Source organism: Neopelma chrysocephalum, unplaced genomic scaffold (genome assembly GCF_003984885.1).
Source record: "Neopelma chrysocephalum unplaced genomic scaffold, ASM398488v2 Primary Assembly neopelma1_23, whole genome shotgun sequence".
Classification (NCBI taxonomy): domain Eukaryota; kingdom Metazoa; phylum Chordata; class Aves; order Passeriformes; family Pipridae; genus Neopelma; species Neopelma chrysocephalum.
In genome coordinates, this window is record NW_020897691.1 from 37,142,610 (window position 1) to 37,164,189 (window position 21,580).

The window sequence follows — 21,580 nt, forward strand, 5'->3', positions numbered from 1 at the left end:
AGAACCCTGCTGCTACCATCTCATCACAGTATCAAATAAATACAGATCCTATTCACACACAGTTTTTATCACTATTGATTAATGCAAATCAGTTTAGAAGCTACTTGTTGACATGTTTACTCAAAGCAAGATTCAAGCAGAGTTTCTGAAGTAGTCCTGGCTGTATCTTTATCCCATCTCTGCTTGCAAATAAATCTGGGTCTGACTGTGGTTCAGCTAAATTCATGCCACCAGATGACAGACTTCATGGGCATTTCCATCTCTCTTTCAGTGAAACTAGTTTATTGGGCCTTGCTAATCAGGAGATCCTGCGGGCTACAGAAAAGCAACTTAAGGGGTGGATACTGGCCCTCAAATGAAAATACAAGATATTGACTCTGCTGTCAGAAGAGTGCTGAAGACCATCTCCTTGCTGAATGTAAAACACCAAAGCTGCAGGGACCTCCTCTTAGCTTAAGGGCAGACTGATAGTTTATCACTTCTTAAATAAATCATTCATAATTCATAGCCAGGTTGAAAACCACACAAATAATGAGCTCTCAGTATTACTCAGTGGAAAGTGAGAACTGGAGTTTTCCACCCAAACCCATAGAGGCTGACAAGTTCAGACATGGTTTTGTGAGCTCCTTCCTGGACTCCACATTTTAAATTCAATTTAAAGAAAGCTAGGCAGCCACTTCCCCTATGTCTTTGAAGTAAAGATGTTAACATCCGTGCTAATAATACAAACTACCCCTTCTTTTATCAAAGGTTTCAGCAACTGCAAAGACTTTCTTTCCACCACAATGAAAAACTGCAAAAATAAAGCTGCCAACAGGGCAGATTTGGCTCTAGACACTGCGCAGATGCCCACCAGTGCCTGAAGCATTGATTTATAAATTCATAAATTGTTTCAGTTGCAAAAGACCTTTAAGATCATAGGCCTTAAAGATCATTAGGCCCAGCACTGCCAAGTCCACCACTAAACCATGTTCCTAAGTGCCACCATCTACATGGCTTTTAAATACCTCCTCCAGAAATGGGCACTGTACCACTTCCCTGGGCAACCTGTTCCACTGCTTGACAACTCTTTCAGAGAAGAAATTTTTTCTAATATATCCAATCAGAACCTCCCTTTGTGCAACTTGAGGCTTTTTCCTCTAGTCGAAAGTCCTTCCTGAGCCTCCTTTTCTCCAGGCTAAACCACCTAAGCTCCCTCAGCTCCTCCTCATAAGACTTGTGCTCCAGACCCTTCACCAGCTTGATGCTCTTCTCTGTACTTGCTCCACACCTCAATGTCTTTCTTGCAGTAAGGTGTCCAGAACTGAACACAGGACTTGAGCTGTGGACTCCTGAGTACTGAATACAGGGGGATGATCACTGCTGGCAACACTGTTGCTGATACAAGCCAGGATGCCACTGGCCTTCTTGGCCACCTGGGCACACTGCTGGCTCACGTTCAGCCACTGTTGACCAGCACTCTGAGGTCCTTCTCTACCACGCATCTTTCCAGTCATTCTTCCCCCAGCCTGTAGTGCTGCAGGGTGTTGTTGTGACCCACGTGCAGGACCAGGCACTTCACCTTGTTGAACCTCATACAATTGGCCCTGGTCCATTGACCCAGCCTGTCCTGTCCCTATCCCTCTGCAGAGCCTTCCTACTCTCCAGCAGATCAACTCCTGCCCAACTCAGTGTTGTCTGTGAACTGACAATGGGTGAACTTGAACCTCGTGTCCAGGTTGTCAGTAAAGAATTTAAACAGAACTGCCCCCAGTACTGAACTGGGGAACTCCACTGACTGGCCACCAGATGTATGTAACTCCCTTCACCACCACTCTCTGGGCCTGGCCATCCAGGCAGGTTTTTACCCAGAAAAAAGTGCACCTGTCCAAGCCATAAGCAGCCAGTTTCTCCAGAAGATTGCTGTGGAAGACAGTAACAAAGGCTTTACTGAAGTCCAGGTAGACAACATCCAGAGCCTTTCCTTCATCCACCAAGCAGGTCACCTTGCCATAAGGAGACCAGATTAGTCAAGCAATAAATCCATGCTGGGTGGGCCTGATCCCCTAGTTCTCTTGTACATGTCACTTGATGGTACTCAAGATGATCTGCTCCATAACCTTTATGTTTCCAGTAGAGCGTCTTTGCTGCTAAATTAATCTCCAAATGGCTGGCTGTGCAGCATTTGAGTACTGCATGCCAGTAGCATTAGGAACTGCAACAGATAATTTCCTATCAGTTGTTACCACATTATCAGAAAATAGAGTACGTGTTCTGGACTGACAGTCCCAAAGGAAAAATTCCTCTGCGGAAAGACTGTGGGTTTAATAGAAGGTAATAGTGAATTAAGATGCAGATGCTGCAGGCTCGCATTCCATGACAAAGCACCACAGGGCAGCACATTCTTCTCCATGTGAACGTGTAAGGGAAGGTGTTTAGTTTTCTCCACTCACCTGGCACAGGGCTGCCTTCCCGTAGAACACTCAGTGACACAGAAGATGCATTTCTGTTAGCTCTGGCCTCCATCATGTACCATCCCAGGAACATGTGGATTTCAGTGAGTCTGACTGGAACAGCCTGCCTACTTTGCCTCTTGAATAGATACAGTGAGGCCAAGTGTATTTCAGTATTGTGATTGACGTTTTGAAACTTTGGTCAAATAACAGAGAACATTGGCCTGACAATATCAGTTCAGTGGCAAATTGCTTGATGTATTTGTCATCATTAAAACAAACTTGTGTTTAAATACAGTCTGCTTATCATATTTACAGAATAAAAATATGACCTTTAAAGTGAAATAAAAGAGCTCTTTTTTCCCCCCTACACCTCCTCCCTCTGTGTTTTTAATTAAAACCAGGCACCAACACATATATCCATCCTTCCTTCTGTAATAGTTTGGGATTCCACTTTCAAATACTGTACAGATAAAATGAACGTTTATGTGTTAGTGATTTGCAATGCAGTAAATTCTCCTTTCCCAACCTGCCATCTTCATTAAAATCTTATTTGCTTGGTAATCTCCTTTGATCGCTAAAGTTATAAGAATCCCCCTCCTCTTCTTTTGATACTATCAGTGTAGCTTTTGACCAGAGAGCGTGATGAATTAAATGTATGACAGATATGACAGGTGAGGAGTGCTTGGAGAGGGCTTAAACAGCAGGGATAAGACAAAGCCCCCATTTAAGAACAAAACCCCTACCCGATGGCTAGCCCGTTAATGACCAACCACTCTATTTGTCCTGGTGGATGAGGAGCAAGCTGATACTACAGACAAAGCTTTGTTAGCCACGGGGCTGTTCTTCAATCAGGCCACACAACCAACTAATTGAAATGTTCAGTTTTTCCCCCTCAGGATTTGATATACAAACTAGAGGGTTTGTAGGTATACTGTTTTTTTTTTTCTTTTTTCCCCCCCTATATTATATTAATTCAGCCACCACAAGTTTACAGCTGTACTAAGTGGAATTACAGCATATAAACCTAAAAATCTATCTGCAGGGATCCAGCTAAGCCCTAGAGAGAGACAAGTCCAGCAATACAAATCCAAGGAAATTTGGAAGTCAATCCATTAGGATTACTAGGCTTTTGATTTTGGAAGTCACAGGCTCAAAATATGGAAGCCATGAACTCTCATCTTCCTTCATTTTAGCCTGTTTTCAGAGGACTTATTGACTCTTTTTTTTTCTATTAAAACACATTAATAAATGTGAACAGAATTATGTTGGTTTTCCACTATATTTGCAAGGAAGGAAGACAGGAAAATATCTGCTTTCCTGAACTCAGAGTTAACATACCCTTTAAAATTTCAGATGTATTTTCTACATGTTTAAAGTTGCCACAAGCAAACTCGTCACTCTTCTCATCAGTTAAAGACCACTCTTCCCCTCTTTAAAGTTCATTTAACTTTCAGCATGGTATGCAGTACTAAATGTGGAGTTTCAGGCTCCTGCTACTGTAAACCACTGGATTCTTCCCAGAGGGGAAGAAATCTGTGCCCCCTGCAGACCAGGATTATATTCTCAATGGGCAATCTCTCATTTTAGCCTACCAATCTGTGGTTAGCAGAAGGACAAGAGTTTCCAGGGGTAGGTGCCAATGCAACATTCATTGTTAAACCCAACTGGTAAAGAAAAATTAGATTATAGGGATGTAGCAATGATCTGCATATAATAGAAAACACTAATTGAAGCAAGAAGAGTTTTCACTTTCAGAAGAAATTAATTTTTTATCTCTTTGCCCCTTCCTGTCCTGCCCTCACAGTGTGCTGTGGCTGAATCACAGGTGCTAGTATCAGGAAACCTGGGTTCTGTTCTTAGCTCTTCCACAGGCCTCTTATGTGGCTTCAAGCATGCCTTGTACCCTTTCTGTGACTCTGTTTCCCTATATAAAAATGTGAATATCCTTACTTATTTCAGAAAAAGTGTGGTCTAGTGGTTTAAACCATAGAATAAAGAATTCTCAGACCTAATACAGTATCAATTTCTGCTGTATCTTTGAAGCAACTACCCTTACCAACCCAAGGGGTCAGCTTCCCCTGGAAAATGATGCATGGCCAAAATCCAGGCTTCCTGGTAGAACACCTGGGCTATTTTTCAAGTGGTTTTTCTGTCTGGATGAGAGTTCAGCCTCACCTTGCAGTGAGACCATTTACGCGAAGCGCAAAAGAAAAGACAGTTCGAGCTACAGCCAGCAAAGCTTTTGGAGCTGCTCTCACTAGAAGGCCATGGTGGCCTTGTCTCCAAGTGTTTGTCCCCAGACTACCCAGCAGAGCTGTCCTGACTCATGGCTGGCTCAGCCATTATAGTCCTAATTCAGCATATGGAGGCAGAAGGCTGAAGTCCCAAAACCTCACCAAGCAGGATAAAAGGCTGAAATTATAGCTTTCCCCTTCCCCAGGGAGCACTCTGTAACTTTTGGCTATTTTGCAGCAAACTACTGTGTCTCTCACGCTCTCTCCTCCTCCACTTTTCCTCCATGAAAAGTTCGCCAAAGTTTTGAGTCCATTCAGCTTGGAATAAGTAGCAATTTGAAAACTTTTGAAGGGCAGAAAAAGTATTTCCTGTCTGGCTGTATCTCATGGCTCTCTGGCTCACTGGACACTTGCAAAGGTTAATTAAATAATGCTTAGATATTCGTGGTACATAAAGTCCTAGACAAATGGTAAGTGTTAACATTACGAAGCATAAAAGGGTCATTCAGAGAGAATAACCTAGAAATCTAGAGGGAAATATTGTTAACCTCACAGAAACATACATTTCTTCACTACAGACTCAAATAAAGCTAGGCCAAGTTGTTACTAACCTCTTACTGAAAAAAACAGACTGATTTTTAGGAAAAGACCATTGGGATTCAGATCAATAAATAAAGGGGGAGGGGAGGAACAAAAAAACCCATTAATCTGGTGTATTTTGGTTTTGAATGTGCAGATCTGAACAGAAGCTGCATTATTTTTCAGACAGCTTTCCAATCTCCCTATCAGTTATAATGTTATAGTCTTATTACACGTGTTGCCTACTAGATGTGCTCTGACGTTTATAGATGTCAACCCCATTTCTTAATTCAAGACATTTGTCTCTTGTGATCTCTGCACCTCTGGGTTAGAGTTCCAGCCAAAGAGGTGAGCCAGCTTGTATCTGCAGTGCAGCCATAAAATCCTCCAGTGCTACATCCCTGAAAACTGCTGCTGCCCTGAGAAAAGGCCTGGATTTTGTCTGTCTGCAGCTCAGCACCCAGAAAGGACATTTTGCAGAAGGGCTCCGTGGACATTCAGGAAAACTGCTTTCAGGACCTTATCTGAAGGACAATACTTAACTTTCACCACCTGGGCCTGGCCCCTGGAAGGAAACAGTCACACTCAATTATTGTCTTTTCTAGACAATTACTATTTAATCAAACCTCCAGCTGATATTAACTGGTGGAAAAAAGGCTATTTTTAGTTAGGACAGTGATTCCCCCTCACTCCTTTCATCTATGAGTAATGTATTTCCTTTTGCTCTCAGTACCACAAACCAGTCCACACCAGATGCTCAGTATTAGGTAAAATTAAAAATGTGGGCATCATACCCTTTGAAAGATGCTTTGAACTCAAATTAATATACCTAAACCCACTATTTAAATTAAAGATATCCTGTCTCTCTGCTGTGTAGTTTTCCCTTTTATCAGGAAGGGAATTTTATTCCATTTAAAAGTTTTTTGGTTCAGCTCCACAGACCACGTTTTGACTTAACAACACATTGTAATTTCCTTTTAGCCACAAGAATAAAGGAAACGTATAGAAGCAACACCATAATCTTGTCAAGCACTCTCTTTCGTTTCCCTGAACAAGCCTGTTCGAGAAAATGTGAAGCCTAAGATTTTTAAGATCTGGAAGATGTTTAGAACATGAAACACTTTTATTGAAAACAGATGTATGTATTTTTATGCATTTACTGATGTACCTACACACATAAAATATACGCCTAAGAAATTCTTTTATGGACAAGAACAGAACAGCCTGAAACCTGCAGAGGGTTTGCAGAGTTCGATCCTCTTCCCTCAGCATTTTACCTTTTCCAGACTTTTGCCCAAAGTCTGCATGGACACTTGGGAAAGCCCCACCAGGGAACTAACAGCCAGGGAACGCCTGCACCTGTGAGCAGGGCTCTGTAACTCCTGCCAGAAGTAAAAACATGAGAGCAATGTAAAATACATTGATTTCTCATGTACCTCTATGTATATAATAAAAAAAGGGCTCCTGCATTACTTGTGCCATTTACTTACATGTTTGATCTTTTTCAAAACACAATGATTTAAATGCAACTGCTCTGCTTCTGGAGCTACAGACTTGAGGCAGTTTGGTGAACATATTCAGACTTCACATTTCATAAGCAAACACCATCCACTTTCACATTCAGTTTATCCTCTTTTAATGTTCACCCTTGATGCCATCACTGACAACATTCAGGCTACAGGGAGAGATGTAAGAGCTGCCTTTGGGCTCTCTTTGGCGTTTAACCATGTCAGGCAGTGGGCCTGACTTTGGTTTAGGTTTTGCTGGCCCATGAGGTGTGCCCCGAGCACATAACAAGTCCAGGAGGCACTCATGCATGCTCTGGGGGGATGCAAGCCTGCATGTGATGCTGTTGCCTCTGCAGACTTTGAGGTCTCTCTTGGTCCATGGCAGCTTTGCCAAGGTGCTGGTGAGGTACTGAAGGGCAGCTTGGCCCTGGCCACAGCACAGAGAGAGGGACTTGCCAGGAGAAAACCCAACCACCAGGCTGCAGAAACCAATGCTGAACCTGCTGCACTAGACAAGGCTAGAGATGTCAGTTGGCAGTGCCAATGATGCCACGAAAACGTACTTCAGGACAAAGCAAAGGGGCAAGTTAAGCATCTGCAAGTTCTCTCAGCACAGGTTAGACACTGATAGTAAAAAAGTTACTCCCCAAGAGCTTTCTCCTTGCCGGAGGTGTTGAGTTAACTGGTGGTGACCTCCTACTGACCCACAGGCAGCGTCCGCAAGTGGTGTGTGGCAGTGGTGGCCAGGAAGCTCTTCTCCCAAACAGCGCCCTTTCAAAACACCACTTCGAAAAGCAACAGCTGAGGTGACCCAGAAGTCAGCCGCCCAGCCCTGTCCAGCATGGAGGATGTCTCCCTTCACCCTCCTGGGATTTCATCCATCTTCATTTGCTTTTTCTTGTTGCCATTTCCTCTGACTTTTCAGACTTGGGACAGTGGTAGCTATTATTCATCCTCTTGTTTCCTACCAGCTGTGCAGCAAAGAGCTGCAATTTTCCATCAATAAATACCACATCAGTGCTTATTTAGCCATTATTTTAATTGCTGCATTTTTTGCTCAGGTAACTCTTGAGTAAAAGCAGGGTTTACTGCATCATTATAGTTTAGAAATCTAAAAGAGAAACATCTCAATGCAATTACTAAATGTCACTCTGGGTAGCCACAAAATAACTTGGTAATGAAAACTCTGAATAGGAATGAAAATACAACTGAGGTATAAAGAATGTAATTATCCAAACCATTTGAGGTTAAGCAAGTATGAACAAACCTCCTCATTGTGCACTCTTTTTGTCTATAAAAAGGGTGAAGATGTGAAGCAGTGGGACTTATCCCTTCCACTATGAACAGTGGTGTAAACAACAAGAGGTTCTGCAATTTCCAGCTAAAACAAATCATTTAGCTCTGGGTAATTCCAATAGTTTTAGTCATCAACTTGCAAAACTGCGTAACTCATATTCAGTTGACATCAATTTGAGTAATCTTGTTCCCACGTCTGGTTAAGAGAGGACTGATATATTTTGGTTTCACAGTAGGGAGGGGGAAAGCTAGCCCTTATCTTCCTCTCTGCTTCTGAGGGTACAGGAGAGGCGGGGAGAAATGAAGCTGTTGGGGGGAGAGAATTAGGGGAGAAGATGAAAAAGTCAGCAGGAGTCCTGGTTGCAGATTTGGGCATGGGATCATGTTCTCCATTCTAAGAACAGACCCCAAAACTCTAATACCTCAACCTTCCTCCCCAAATTTCAGAAGGCTGGCTGTCTAGTTTGCATTAGTGGATAACAATGGTGAGGAAGGCAAACAAATGTGGCAGCTGGTGACAAGAACCTCTCAGCTCAATAGAAAAGACAGAAAGAATCAGAGATTTCATGTAAGAGGAAGAGATCTAATGACTTCCCCAAAGTTTAACTGAAAGCAGAGAGCAGGGATGGGAGCTGAACCCACAAGTCCTGAATCACAGCCTTTTGTCTCAATCACAAGACCCTTCTTCCTCTTGGATGTTTTGCACTATGTGGGGTAATCAAGAAAAAGACTGCCTTGCCCTTCTAAACCAGGAATTGAATACTAAACCTATAAATCACCTGGAAAATTAAGATGTCTTGATAGAAGGGCAATGGGTTCCAAAGAAATTACAAACTTTGCTATGTTGATCATCTGTGTTGAATCAAGATCAATTTTGATGGCATCAGGTTAGAAAATGCAGAGCTGTTCTTAGAAAAGATGCAAAAGAGCATGTCTACACTATGCAGCATGCTCTGTTGCAAAGCCTGCAGAGCCAGCTCCAAGCCTGCTGGCTGTGGAAAAGCGTAGTGTCCTGAGGGGCATCGCAGTATCAAGAGAGCAATACAGATACATTAGCAGCTAAGTTAATAAGCTCTACAGCTCAGAAAGGCACACAAATTTAAGTCCAGGGACATACACTGTTTCTAAGGCTACCTCAACCACTGCTCCTACTCTTGAAGGCTGCTGAACCTTGTTCCATTATGCAAGTATGATCTTTCTCACTTTCCTGCTTTGCCAATGTTGGGAAATGATATGGTTGTGCTCTATAAACGTGTTGTGGGGTAAACAGCAAGGAGCTATTTCTTGAGCTTTTTCAGCTAAAGATTTTCTTAGAACAACAGAACTGCCCCAAGCAAGTTCAGGCCAAAACTACTTTAATCTGATAGAGGCTTTTCCCTCAGAGCAGTGAGGCAAAGAAATCCCAGCCTCGGTAAGACGGGCCTCATTCATTAGTAGAACAACTTTTTTTTTAACAAAGTTGCCTTTCCCATCAGAAGACTAGGCTGAGCAACTGAGGAGACCTCTTCTAGACTCATCTTTTCAAAGTCTTCTAAGGCATTTCTAAGAAATATCACTGTGGTCTAGGCATTCGGATACTTTCAGAACAGTGAGCTAGTAAAGCATTATGCAGACATTTTTTCAGAGCAGAACCTATATCATAAATTTTCCACCTTTGGAAAAAATTCTAGCTGACTGAGGAGTATACATGTATGTGCATGCCCATGAAATCATGCTCCTTTCAGTATCAAGACCCATCTTCAAGCAATTTCTCACTCTTATAACGCATTTATCTTATGTAAAACAGATGCATGTCTCAGGTTAGGGTTTGTCTTTCAGTCTTAGATAGTGAATACCCCTTTTAATTAAAATGGGAAATACAAATTTCCTCATTTAGTTCCAAGCCTGAAGCCCACTAGCACAAGCAGCCATCTGCAGGTTCAGCTAGAACCCTTTCAGCATCCCACAATAAGTCTGCTGGTTAAATTAAGTGTCTTCGGACACGGATATACCCGTGCAGCTCTGCTGAGCTGTGCCTGTTTACACGAGCTGTAAAAAAGCTGAACTAGTAGTGATGTATCCGTCCTGACTCCTGAAACTCCATCACCAATTGTTACATTAGTACTGTTTAAAACCTGCATAGCTGATGAAATGAGCCACCCTTGTTGGCAACACTTTTTAAAGTCTCTGCTCTATGCTGTGCCTAATTGGATGAAAAACAACTAAATGAGAAAAGCAACAAGGATTACAAATGGAGATTATCAAACTGCACTAGAGGTAAACTGGGGGGGGAACACCTAATGATCCTTAATGCAAAATAATTCAGTCCTAGCTTTCTCATTAAAACATCTTTTTTTAAGGTCTTCCCTTTTCTTCGTGTACCCAAATGAAGGCGGAAGCAGGCATTTCCCTTCCCGATGATGGAAGTGATACCAACTATTATGTCAGTATTAAGTGAACTTCCTTCCATCCATTTCTGTGGAGTTAATGTCGTCTGACTCAAATGAGATTATTAAATGTGGGCTATTCTGTTCCAACAAACTAAAGCCTTGCAAGTTTATAGGCACAATTGCTTCAGGCTTCTCCTACGGGTGATCAGATAGAGTGTCTTTTGAATAGACTCAAAGAAACACATTTTCACACCTGTCAGGCCTAGATTAATATCCCTGCTAATTGCACTTTAAGAACGGCCAATTAGTTCTAGTTATAGAAGCTTTCATGGGTAAGGGGGAGAAGCAGCCTGTAATCACCATCAGGACTCATTGTTTCCCTGAATAGATTTGTGTCCCAAACTGCGCGTGCCTCAGCGGTTTGACTGGAAGACCTGCTGCACGCTACTGCAATGATGCCTTTATCCCAGCCCCGAACCCACTCCAATGATGATAGAGACAGCAGAGGTGACCATGATCGTAAAAGGAAAACAATCCCTATGCTGAGATTACAAAACCAGAAACCCTGTTCAAACCAGAAGCAGTTTGCTGAAATTTCCTAATAATCCAAACTTATTTTTTGTCTAAGATAAAATCTCCTTTTTGCTCTAAAGGGACAGTTTTTTGTTTGTAATAAAACACTTGCTACAGCAAGGAAAAAAATGCCCAGTCATGTTGCTGAATTTGCAAAAGGCGGATAAATGAAGTTCTGGCCTTGAAGTGGCAGCCTGAAGAGTGAGACTGCAGAGCCAACACTACGGTGGGACACTTGAAAACAAGTCAGGGACCAAGGGTTAGTCCAGCCATTGGAACGTGACAGGAAGGCTAGTTAATAAACACCAGCTAACCCCTTCAATTACAGCAATAAATTGTTCAATTGGTTAAATGTCCACAGGTTCTGCCCCAAACACCTCTGTGAACTGTTTAATTAGCAAACTCTTGCATCACTGGACGATCTGATCTTGGTGAGCACAACAGGGACACGGCTCCCAGGGAGTGAGGGGCGCTGCTGCCCCGTGGAGCTCCCCTTAGCAGAGCTTGCCTTTGAACCGTGCAACCTGCAATGTTTTAACAGCTCTGGAGATTATTCGTTCAGTGCCACCTATTTTTAAAAACAAGATTAATATTGTGCGGGCAAAATACATCTTAATCGCCATTCTTTCCACATCAGTTTTCTGTATTTCGATAAGAAGCCCCACAAATTACAGCTTCTCACCTACCACAAGATTAGATAGCTGTTCACATGAGATGGGTTACGTAGCACAAGAGATACCGAGTACCTGGAAACTGCATGCTGTATGAAACAGACCTGCAGATTAAAAGTCAGCAAGCCTATTTCTTGAAAATATTTAACACACAAAATTTGGAATTATCTCACCAATAGTTAAGAACATTTGAAACATTGTAAAATTATTTATTATTAAGATTACTCCTGGCCACAAAGGGTATTTAGAGTATACTCATCAGGTATATGCCACTAAAGCATTAAAAAATTCTGATAGAAAAAAAGTTTTGGTAAAAGCTATTTTACAAAAAACAAACAAACCAAAAATCCACAACCACTTATTTCTCCTGAATAAAGCAGCAAGTTTAACTTGATCAGTGAGGATAAATTAATAGTTTGAGACTCACATAGGTTGCCTTCATTGGACCTTTGATGAACCACCGATACTACATATTCTGATACTAACTAAAAACACACAATGATGCAGGGGAAAAATGTGTGAGTTTTAAAAATGTTTATATTAATTAGATCCATTTACCAGGAATTTCATGTCTGAAAAACAACTAGTCAAAGGAGATAAGTACTATTTGTTATCTTTAGACAATGAGGAGAAATTACATTTCCCTGCTGAAGTTTTCTTCATGAACTAAAACTAAGCTAGATTTATCACAGTTGGGAATAAAATACATACAATTTGCCTGTGGAAAGCTGTAAGTGATCGTTCCCTGTCTCTCTAGCAAAAGTATTCCTTTGGAAAAGAGCTTTAGGCAGAAATGTTCATTTAGAACCAATTTTTAAATAACATTGAAGAAATCTACCATTTTGTACTTCTGCCTGAGAGGTCAAGCCTGGATCCTCAAAGGATATCCAAAGAACAGACAGGCAATTCCATTTATTGGGGAAGGATTGTGCTGGACTATGCCCTATCCTCCACTTTGCAAAAATGCACAAATCACTGAACTAAATTCAGGACGCCCCTGGCTGAGCTTACTGGCTCCTGGGATTCTTCTCCCGAGTACTGTGTTCTCCCACTGAGCTACCTGGAGAGCCTCACACCTAACTCAAGCTTGAAGATTCTCCCCCAGGTACGTACCAGACGGGTCTACATCCGCTATGGGAAACCTGTATATTCAGCGTCGTGTAACTGCTTCAGATTTAAGGATATAAATAGTCTTATTTGATTTAACATGCACGTCTTGCACAGCTAAGCAAAGCAAACTCTTTAAAATCGGGTTCGCGGGAAGATTTCTGTTGACTCTAATAACTGGGTCAATCTTATACAAAACAATTCTAATGCAAATTTTAATCTTTATGTTGCCAGATCCCACAAAGAAAAAAATACTGCAGAGAGACCCTTTAGGCTAATAAATGACATCAGTTACCTCACGTTTGTGCGTGGTGCTCAATGTTAAAGAAAATAGTGCTGTTAAATCGGTACCATTAAAAGCTGTGTACTGACTGTTGTGTTGGCTGCTACTGAATCCACTGGAGCGGACAATGTAGGACTACTCTCTTTTTGTTTTCTTTTTTTTTTTTCTTTTAGTTTTGTAGTACTAAGCGAATTAACATCTCTGAAGTCTCAGGGTCTCAGGATAGGCTTTCAGGCGACACCGATTAGCACAGCCTCACTGAATTAAACAGACTGAAGCAATTCAGGCCATTGACAATCCACGGGGGCAGGGTGGGGAGAAACTGCAAATTAGGAAAAGAATAGAGGACACAATACCAGCACTGATGTCCTGGCACACAGGCTTTTATTCTGGAGATAGTTTACAAGCAGTTCGTAACCTTTGGACTCCAGACAGTCTGTAGAACCAACAAGAGGAGGTTCAAGATTTGACCTGAACTTTCCATCCAGCCCCGACACTGTCAATATTTGGAAGATGCGCTGGAACTCATGAAGTCTCCATGAAATGGATGTTCGTGGAAAACAAAAACAAAAACAAAAAAAACCCCAACAAAACAAAAACCAAAACAAAAAACAAACAAACAAAACCCCCAAAACCAACCAAACCAAACCAAACCAAAACAAAAAAACCCAACAAACAAACAACAAAAAAAACCACACAAAAAACCCCCCCCAAACTCCCCAAAACTTGCATTCATAAAGTAATTTTAGACTTTATAACTTTAATCCAGAAAGGTATTAAGGAGATAAAAATTTATAACTTTGCTGTTCTTAAAAGAGGTGTTTTCCAGAAAAATAGCTAAAGCATTTAACAAACAGAAACTAGCCTCTCATTCCAGATTCCTAATTTCTGATTCGCTTCAAAACTTTTGATTTATAATCTTAAACTTTTTTGAGTTTATAGAATAAATCATAGAAATGGCACAAGTGTGATTTTTCTACGTAAGAAAAAAATTACTGGAGAATTTACAAAACAATATCATCTGTGTTCCAGGCCTGCCATTGTTTCATTGATCTGTTTAAAATATGTTAACCTTTCTTTCATTCTCTATTGTAAATCAACTCAGTTATCATATGAAACCATCCTCTGTCATGAGAAAATTATTTAAACAAAAAAACTTAAGCTACAAATTAAGGTTTTGTTCTTTGATAGTAATTTTAAAAAGACTAAATAAAAAAATTAGAAGTATGTATTTTTTCTGTGAATTAAAGGTTCTTAAAATAATCATTACGTATTCCAGAGACTTTCATGTCATGTTAACTAGGAAGTGTCATTTACTATTAACTTGCCAGAGCTTTTTTGCAACCAAAGTCAAACGAAGTACACTGTTAATAAACAACATAAACTAAAAGAGAGTTATCTTTGAATTCTTTCATCAGTTTGTTTCTTGTCACGTGTTTAATAGTCTAAGTCACAGAGAACTCAATTGAATTAAACATACTTACACCAGTGCAAGAATAACTTAAATGAAGAAGGAACTGAATGCCCAACAATACTTTAACAAAGAATTTTTATCTGGTCAATAAAAATACCTTAAATGCATCAAGTTCTAAACTTCTGTACTGAACAGAGGCTTCTATTGTGAGCAGGAGATGCTATACAGTTAAAAAATCTATTACTTTATTCAAAGCTAGCAATCTTATTTGTCTGTAGAGGTGGATCACTTCATTCATCAAGGGAGGAAAAGTTAGTCTGAAAAAATAACCACAAAGAGACAATTTCTGATATAATGAATATATCTCCTACTAGTCAGGATCAAAAAAATGAAATACCAACTTACTCCACCCATAACTGTGAAAAAGCAAAACACTGGTTTTGCTCTAGATATGCTTTTAAAGCTATCAATGCTGAGTTCTGGGTTTCTACCTGTAGGAATAAATAATTTGCTTATGCTCAACTGAAGCTTACGTTTCTTATTTTAAATGCATAGAGGGCATTTGTGTTTGCCATTAAAAAAACCCAAATCAAACCAACCAACCAATCAAAAAATACCCCAATTACAACTCATCCAGAACCAGTGTTTTTTAAACAGTTCGATAACTGCTCAGATTTAAGATACTAACACAACCCATTTTATAAGTCAAGATGACTAATGAAGATGATCATTGCAAGAACTGTGCTTGGGTGAGAGGTCTCTCACATATAGAAAATGTAAATTTTTGCCTTCATAAAAGTTCAGAAAAGAAGACTGTTATTCCATATGCCTTATAACAAGCAATTTCCACAATGTTTTCAAAGCCCCCAGCATGCAAGCAAGTTCCACAGTTTTGACTCACCTGATCTATTAGGTTTTTGCCTTGTACAGAAAGCTCAAAGTTTCAGCACTATCTTGCCCCTTCATACTCCGTACAGAGTATCTCCACACTGTAACCTCCTGCATAAAGCATGATCTTGCCTATTTCTCTCCCCTTTCTCAAAGCATTAAAACAAAGCTACGTCAACTATCCTGAGAAGCTCTACACTGCGTCAAGCACCTGGTTCAGACCGCAGTCAGTTAAAAAATCAAAATAACAGCTGAGTTGAGGTCAGCCACTCTACAAACTTCAGAACATACTGAGAGACCCTACTACCCTCCTCCCTCCTGTCTTTATTTGAAAACAGCAGTTCTAGTAACGTGGTGCCTTCCTTCCCTTCCCTGCTTGAGCAGGCAGTGAAAGCCCTCCTGCTGTCTTCCACTCCTAAGAAGAAAGGTTTAGTCTCCAACCTGAACTAGCCTGTCTGCAGAAATAAGACAACTCATCCCACGCTGATAGCATTTGTTTAAGGAACACAGGTTCAACAGAGCCAGTTAACCATTAGCTAGCACCCATACAGATCGTATTACACTCACTATGTACACTTGTTAAGGTATCCTTATATGAAATTTAGTTTAAGAGAAGCACTTGGGTCAATCAGTCTCCTCTAAGCATCGCTACAGGGTAACACCAACTGTCCCAACACAGAACATCATGATGCACACTGAGTCAGCCCTGGGCAAAAGCTCTATGTTTGTAGAAATAATAGTTGTCAAATATCTCACTTAAACAACTCAAATGCTTATTACTGATACCAAAAACTGCTCAGAAGGAATTCACAGGCACTAAAAATTCATACTAGATGTTCGTAGATTTAACAGACATCCCTAAACCCAGTCCATGCAAACATTCCCATACATCCATCCATAAGCTGCTCAACTCTAGAGGCTGAAAACAGCAGCTGTCTTCCTAAAAAATAGTGGAAAGTTACCATACTTTTCAAATCTTTTTTTAAATAGAGTTTCACAAGTTACTTATGCAGGTCAGAAAACTACTTAGTGCTGCCATTATTTTCTATTAACCTAAATGTTGAAAAAAACTGCAGCTGCTATGATACTTTGTCACATCACACAGATTATTTTGTCAAACCCAAAGGGCAAGATTTATTATTATGGACTTTAATTACAAAACCATCTAGAAGCCACAAGCAAGAGCACTGTGCCAGGCATCATGTACATGCCAGAAAGAAACCTCACCAGCTCAAAGAATTTGCAATCAGATAGAGAAGGGAGACACAAAGTGAAAGATGGGAATTGGCATTACCTTCACTTCACAGGACAAATAGTGTATGTGTGGAGGCTTAGAAAGATTAAGACTCTTCTCCTGCAACTTCAGACTTAGCGTGGCAGCTATTAACATTATAGAACGTTTTATGCATGCCAGGGCTCACCAGTGTCAGCACTAAAACACAAAGGAATGTCGATCTCCAGTAATTTAGCCTGAAACAGACATAGGAACTGAGTGCACATCTCCCCAAGAACTACCCACTATTTTAACAACCCCAGCTTTACCCCATTTTTGCACCTATACACCTCTCTTCTTGTGACAGTTGGTGCTACCCTTTTCCTGGGTTATATTAATTCAGGATCCAAATCTAGTGCGTAGCTTTTCAATCTTCGTAGCACAAATAAGATTAATTTTTAATTTTAAGGCCCTGATTCAGCAAAACATTCAACTACATGCTTAATTCTATCCCTATTCAGTAAAGTACTTAAGTATTTGCTTAATTCTCATTTACTCCGCTGAGACTTGAACATGTGCTTAAAGATAAGCCTCTTCTTAAGTACTTTGCTGAACTAGGGCCTAAACTGTGACCTAGGAGCCAGGAAGAAAAGAAAAAAAATAGATCAATAATGTCCAGTCGTTGAAAATATTAGGTTAGCTGAATGCAAAAGATGAAGTAAAAAATAAAGATCACTTTGATTCAAGTAATACGTACACCTAGTACTGTTGTTTCATTGGAAGAGACAAATTTTACAGTATCTTACTAAAAATATATTTTCAAAAATTCATTCTTATTACCTGTTTATATCTACAACATGCATTATAGCAATGAGTTGAACCTATTGCTTGGTCTCAGTTCCATGACAGGAATCTTTAAGTTCTTCAAGCTACGTACCTGATGATTACCAAAAAAAAAATTTAGAGCAGAATGAACACAGTTGAAGAGAATTCAGTTTTGCATTACCTAAGAGAAAATTAATGGAGAAATTGGAAGATGTCAGGGGAGGGACTCCATAATAAATGCATGGAGGAAAAACAAGATAGGCTCTGGTACTCCACTAGGAAGAACTGCTTGAGTTTGGTCATCATCAACAGATGAGACCATGCATACGCTGTGTAATACATTCTTTTGCCAAAAGGTCTCATCATGGGTGGTTCCTTTGGTCAGTGTGGAGATAATACAAGATCAGGATCAAAGAAGTCTTTGGCAAGTAGGGGAAAATTTGTCTACACATCTAAGCTTGGGCTTAGATAGCAGAAAAAGAAAAATATTACATTATTTCAGAAAAAAAAAAAAAGACAAATATATTGGCTAGTGGCTTATTTTCTCATCTATTTGTCTGCCCTACCCTTATCACCCTAAATCATTCCCTGAAGCATCTTTCTCCAACTTTAAGATCTTAAACTGATGAAACATAACCTTTTTACTGCAGGCTCACTGTTCAAACTAAAACTATCTTGCCCATTTCAAGGGTATTGGTATCAATTCAACTGACATGGCCAGAAAGTATTGGGAAGGTAAGAGTCAGGAAAAGCATCTCCAGATGATGTAGAAAGATGCTTTCACTAGGTGTGTTCCCACGCAAGTGGAACTGGATGCCCCAGATGAATTCCACCCTCAGAGAAACTGGCCTGTTGACATTTTGCCAGGAGAAGAGTCCTTCTCACAAATAAAAAGACCAAACACATGTCACTGACAGGTTTCTGTTGGCAAGTCTTTCATGTCAGCTGCTGCTGCTGCTCTTCCTTCAGGAACTGCATTTCCTCTGTAGCTGGAGTCACTGTTTTCATCTAGTTTTTGCCTTCTAGCTAACGGGAATACTATTTAATCTTTGTAATTTCTGTCTCACACATACGCTTAGCTTCATGCACTGTGAATGGTTCCACTGAAGCCTGAATTATGGCAGATAAAGTTAAAACATATGCCTAAGGTTCTGCAGGATTGGGGCCCAAAAATTGAGTATTTACTAGCTACTACCCTTTTGATGGATCCATCCCACTAACTATAACGATGGATAAAAATGTTTATTAAAATCTTTGAAGATGAGAGGTACTCTGTAAGTACATGTGTGGGGTAGGGGAAGTGGAAAGGGTGAGAGGCACAGATTGCATTGGCTGCCCTGATGATTGCCATAGAAACTACACATCATTATTCACAGCTGCAGGATTAAGAAGCCTACATGGTTGAGGTAGTTCCTCATGTTGGATAAGCACAGCCAGATAGCAGAGGGTGTAGTTTTTCATCTCCCACCTCAGTTCAGTCCTCAAAAGGAAGACACCCCATGTGGACACACCACTCCGTGGAAGGCTCTGCTGTAGCAACACCCACAGCATCAACATGCACAGTCACCCTGTCAACAGGGCCTCTGTCTCACTCCTACCCATGCAGCAGTAGTCAAGGCCAACAGCTAAAACAGAGGATGGTGAAGGGATGAGAAATGTTTAATCTGTATGCCCACTGTCAGAAGAGTAGAAAACGTCACCTGGCACTCCCCTTCAATCACACGCAGAGCCAGGTACCTGCTGTCCCCTTCTGAGGTGCCAGGGCTGTGGAGGTATAAAATATTTTTTAACAAAAAGAAACCAGTTCACTTGCCTGGAGGAGCCCTAACATTTATCCTGAGGACAGTGAAAGATGGCTTTGATCACTGCAGCAGCCACACATCTCTGATTGCAGTCAAGGCCACCTCAACACAGTTACAATGCATGTACCAGCCTCCTTCCTCCCGCCAGGCTGGATGTCAGGCTAATCAGTTTGATCTGACAGATTTTAATTAAATTGATTAAGACCTTTCTGAATGGACTTGATTAGTGTTCCACAGAGGAATCCCTCATGGAAAGAAACAGTGTCAGGAAAAGCACTAATATTTGTCTCCTCTCATAATGAGAAGTTTCTTGGGTTGTTATTGGATTTTCTACACCATTGATAAAAGTACTTTATAAATCCATAGCATATGATGGCTTTTGACACCCAATTACATTAAATTAACAATACTCTTCTACAAACAAACAGAAGATTTTCATGTCCTCCTTCAAGGAATTTTGTTACTACCAAATTCAGCATTTAATATATGACCACTTATCCCGATTTCAACAGAAATACGCAAAATTGAGATGCGAAGCAATCCTGATCACTTCCAATCAACCTTCTCAGAGTGGCTTCTTTACAAATATTGGAAACTCAGCACATGTAGAAATGTGGTGTTGCTAACAGTAAGAGAGGCCACATTGTTCCCCACATTGGTTTGTGCAAGAACCAATAACCATTGCTGTTCCATGAGACTTGACTAAGATTGTATTGGCATCCGTTTCAAAGGGTTCTATTGGGCAAACCCCCCTTTTATCTGTACAGACACAGCACAATGGAGTTAGAAGGCATCACCTTGCTTTCCCTAGCACCAGCTGGAGCTGGAAATCCCTTGGTGCTGGTAAATGACAAGTGGTCACAGTCACAATGTCCACAAGAGATGTCCCAGCGCCGAGACAGGTACAGGTAGTCCATGTGAAGCAGCAGGTCCTGCAGCTAGTGATGACCACTGCTGTATCAGAGCTAGTCAAAAGGACACGTGCTTTAGAAGCCTATTAAAAAGTGACATGGAATCCCAAGTTCACAAATAGAAAAGCTCATTGTACTCTACTTATAGTAACGACTTACTTGAGTAGATGGTAACCATTAAAGTGGAGTTAATTCTTACAGCTAGTTTAAACTGAATGCACTTTGAAAAATAAACTCACCTCTAAATATTTTTTTAATTTTCCCTTGTATACCAGGCAGAAAGTGAACTTCTCTACTCATTTTTCCTATCTCCTGTTTCTCCCTACTTTGTAGGTTGAGTTTAATAGCAAATGAATCTTCCCAAGATTTGCAAAGAATTTTGAATTCAACCTGAGAGGAATTAGCAGTGATCATCTTGTGACTGAAAGGAGCTCAGGTGCTGAAGAAACACTGCTTCCTCTACCAACACTTCTTTTTTGCCTGGAGCCAGAGTGGTCATTCAAAATACTTGATTTTGAAGTGTCAAATGATGGTGAGCCCTCTACATTTTTTTTCTGACACTGGCTGAACAGGCAAAGGGAATTCTGAGATGGCAAGATAATGTATTTGGAATGGAAGTCAAAATAAAGGAGAGGGGAGAAAAAAGCAATATAAAAAGGACAGAAAAAGGAGGTAAAAAGTTTGGAGGCATAAGCTAGAGGGAGAAGATTCAGACACAAGGTACTCTGAGAGACAGGTTGAATGAGATAGAACAAGAGGTAAAGCTGATGTTCTTCAAAGAAAGAAAAGATCCTGAAAAAGAGAAAATAGTGTTAACGGGCACTTACTTTACTAATGAAGAAAGAAAAAGAAGAATAATTTTTATTCCATGACCCCTCTTTGTTTTTATTTTTTTTATTTCTTTCAACGTCTCTTATGCTCTACATGTCACAAGAAAATCTTGTGTTTTGCCAAGTCACCCCCATTTACTACAGTGTTTCAACAAACAAATGCTATTGCAGCTTATCTGCTGGTTAGTCTGAATCCAGCAGACCCAAATGCATTTGCTGGTGTTATTTTGATTAGAGTCTCAGGGCTTTCTGAAGTTCAAATTCATTTATTGTGAGCTTGAGCCAACTAAAGTCTTCTTATTGTACTGAGATTAGATTTACATGTCAATTTACAAATTCCATTCTCAAAAACATACCTGGCTGCAGCATCTGTTGCTGTTTTGTTCTCACAACCACACTCAGACAAGAAATAGAAATTGGCTAGAGTGTAATTGTGTGCAGCAGTTTCAACAGAAACACCTATTCTGAGACATTTTGGGTTATTTTATAAATTCTTCAAGGAAAGAAGCATCAGATTTGCCTTTGCCAGAAACAAAATAGGGGTTTTCTTTCATAAAAAGAATAAAAAAGACACATCCAGGAAGAAAAAAGAATTCAGTGTGACTGACCTTAAAGTTCCCTCTGCTCTTTCATTAACGGTCC

General features: G+C 40.4%; 1 protein-coding gene across 1 annotated transcript in view; it reads right to left on the reverse strand.

Annotated features, from left to right (window-relative positions):
• The window catches only part of PRDM1 (PR/SET domain 1), a 56,454-nt gene extending 40,649 nt beyond the window's left edge, over positions 1–15,805 (reverse strand). Inside the window, exon 1 of the mRNA XM_027694070.1 lies at positions 15,371–15,805. The gene's annotated coding sequence lies outside the window, so the exon portion shown is untranslated. The remainder of the gene's footprint in view (positions 1–15,370) is intronic.
• Between the last annotated feature and the right edge of the window lie 5,775 nt (positions 15,806–21,580).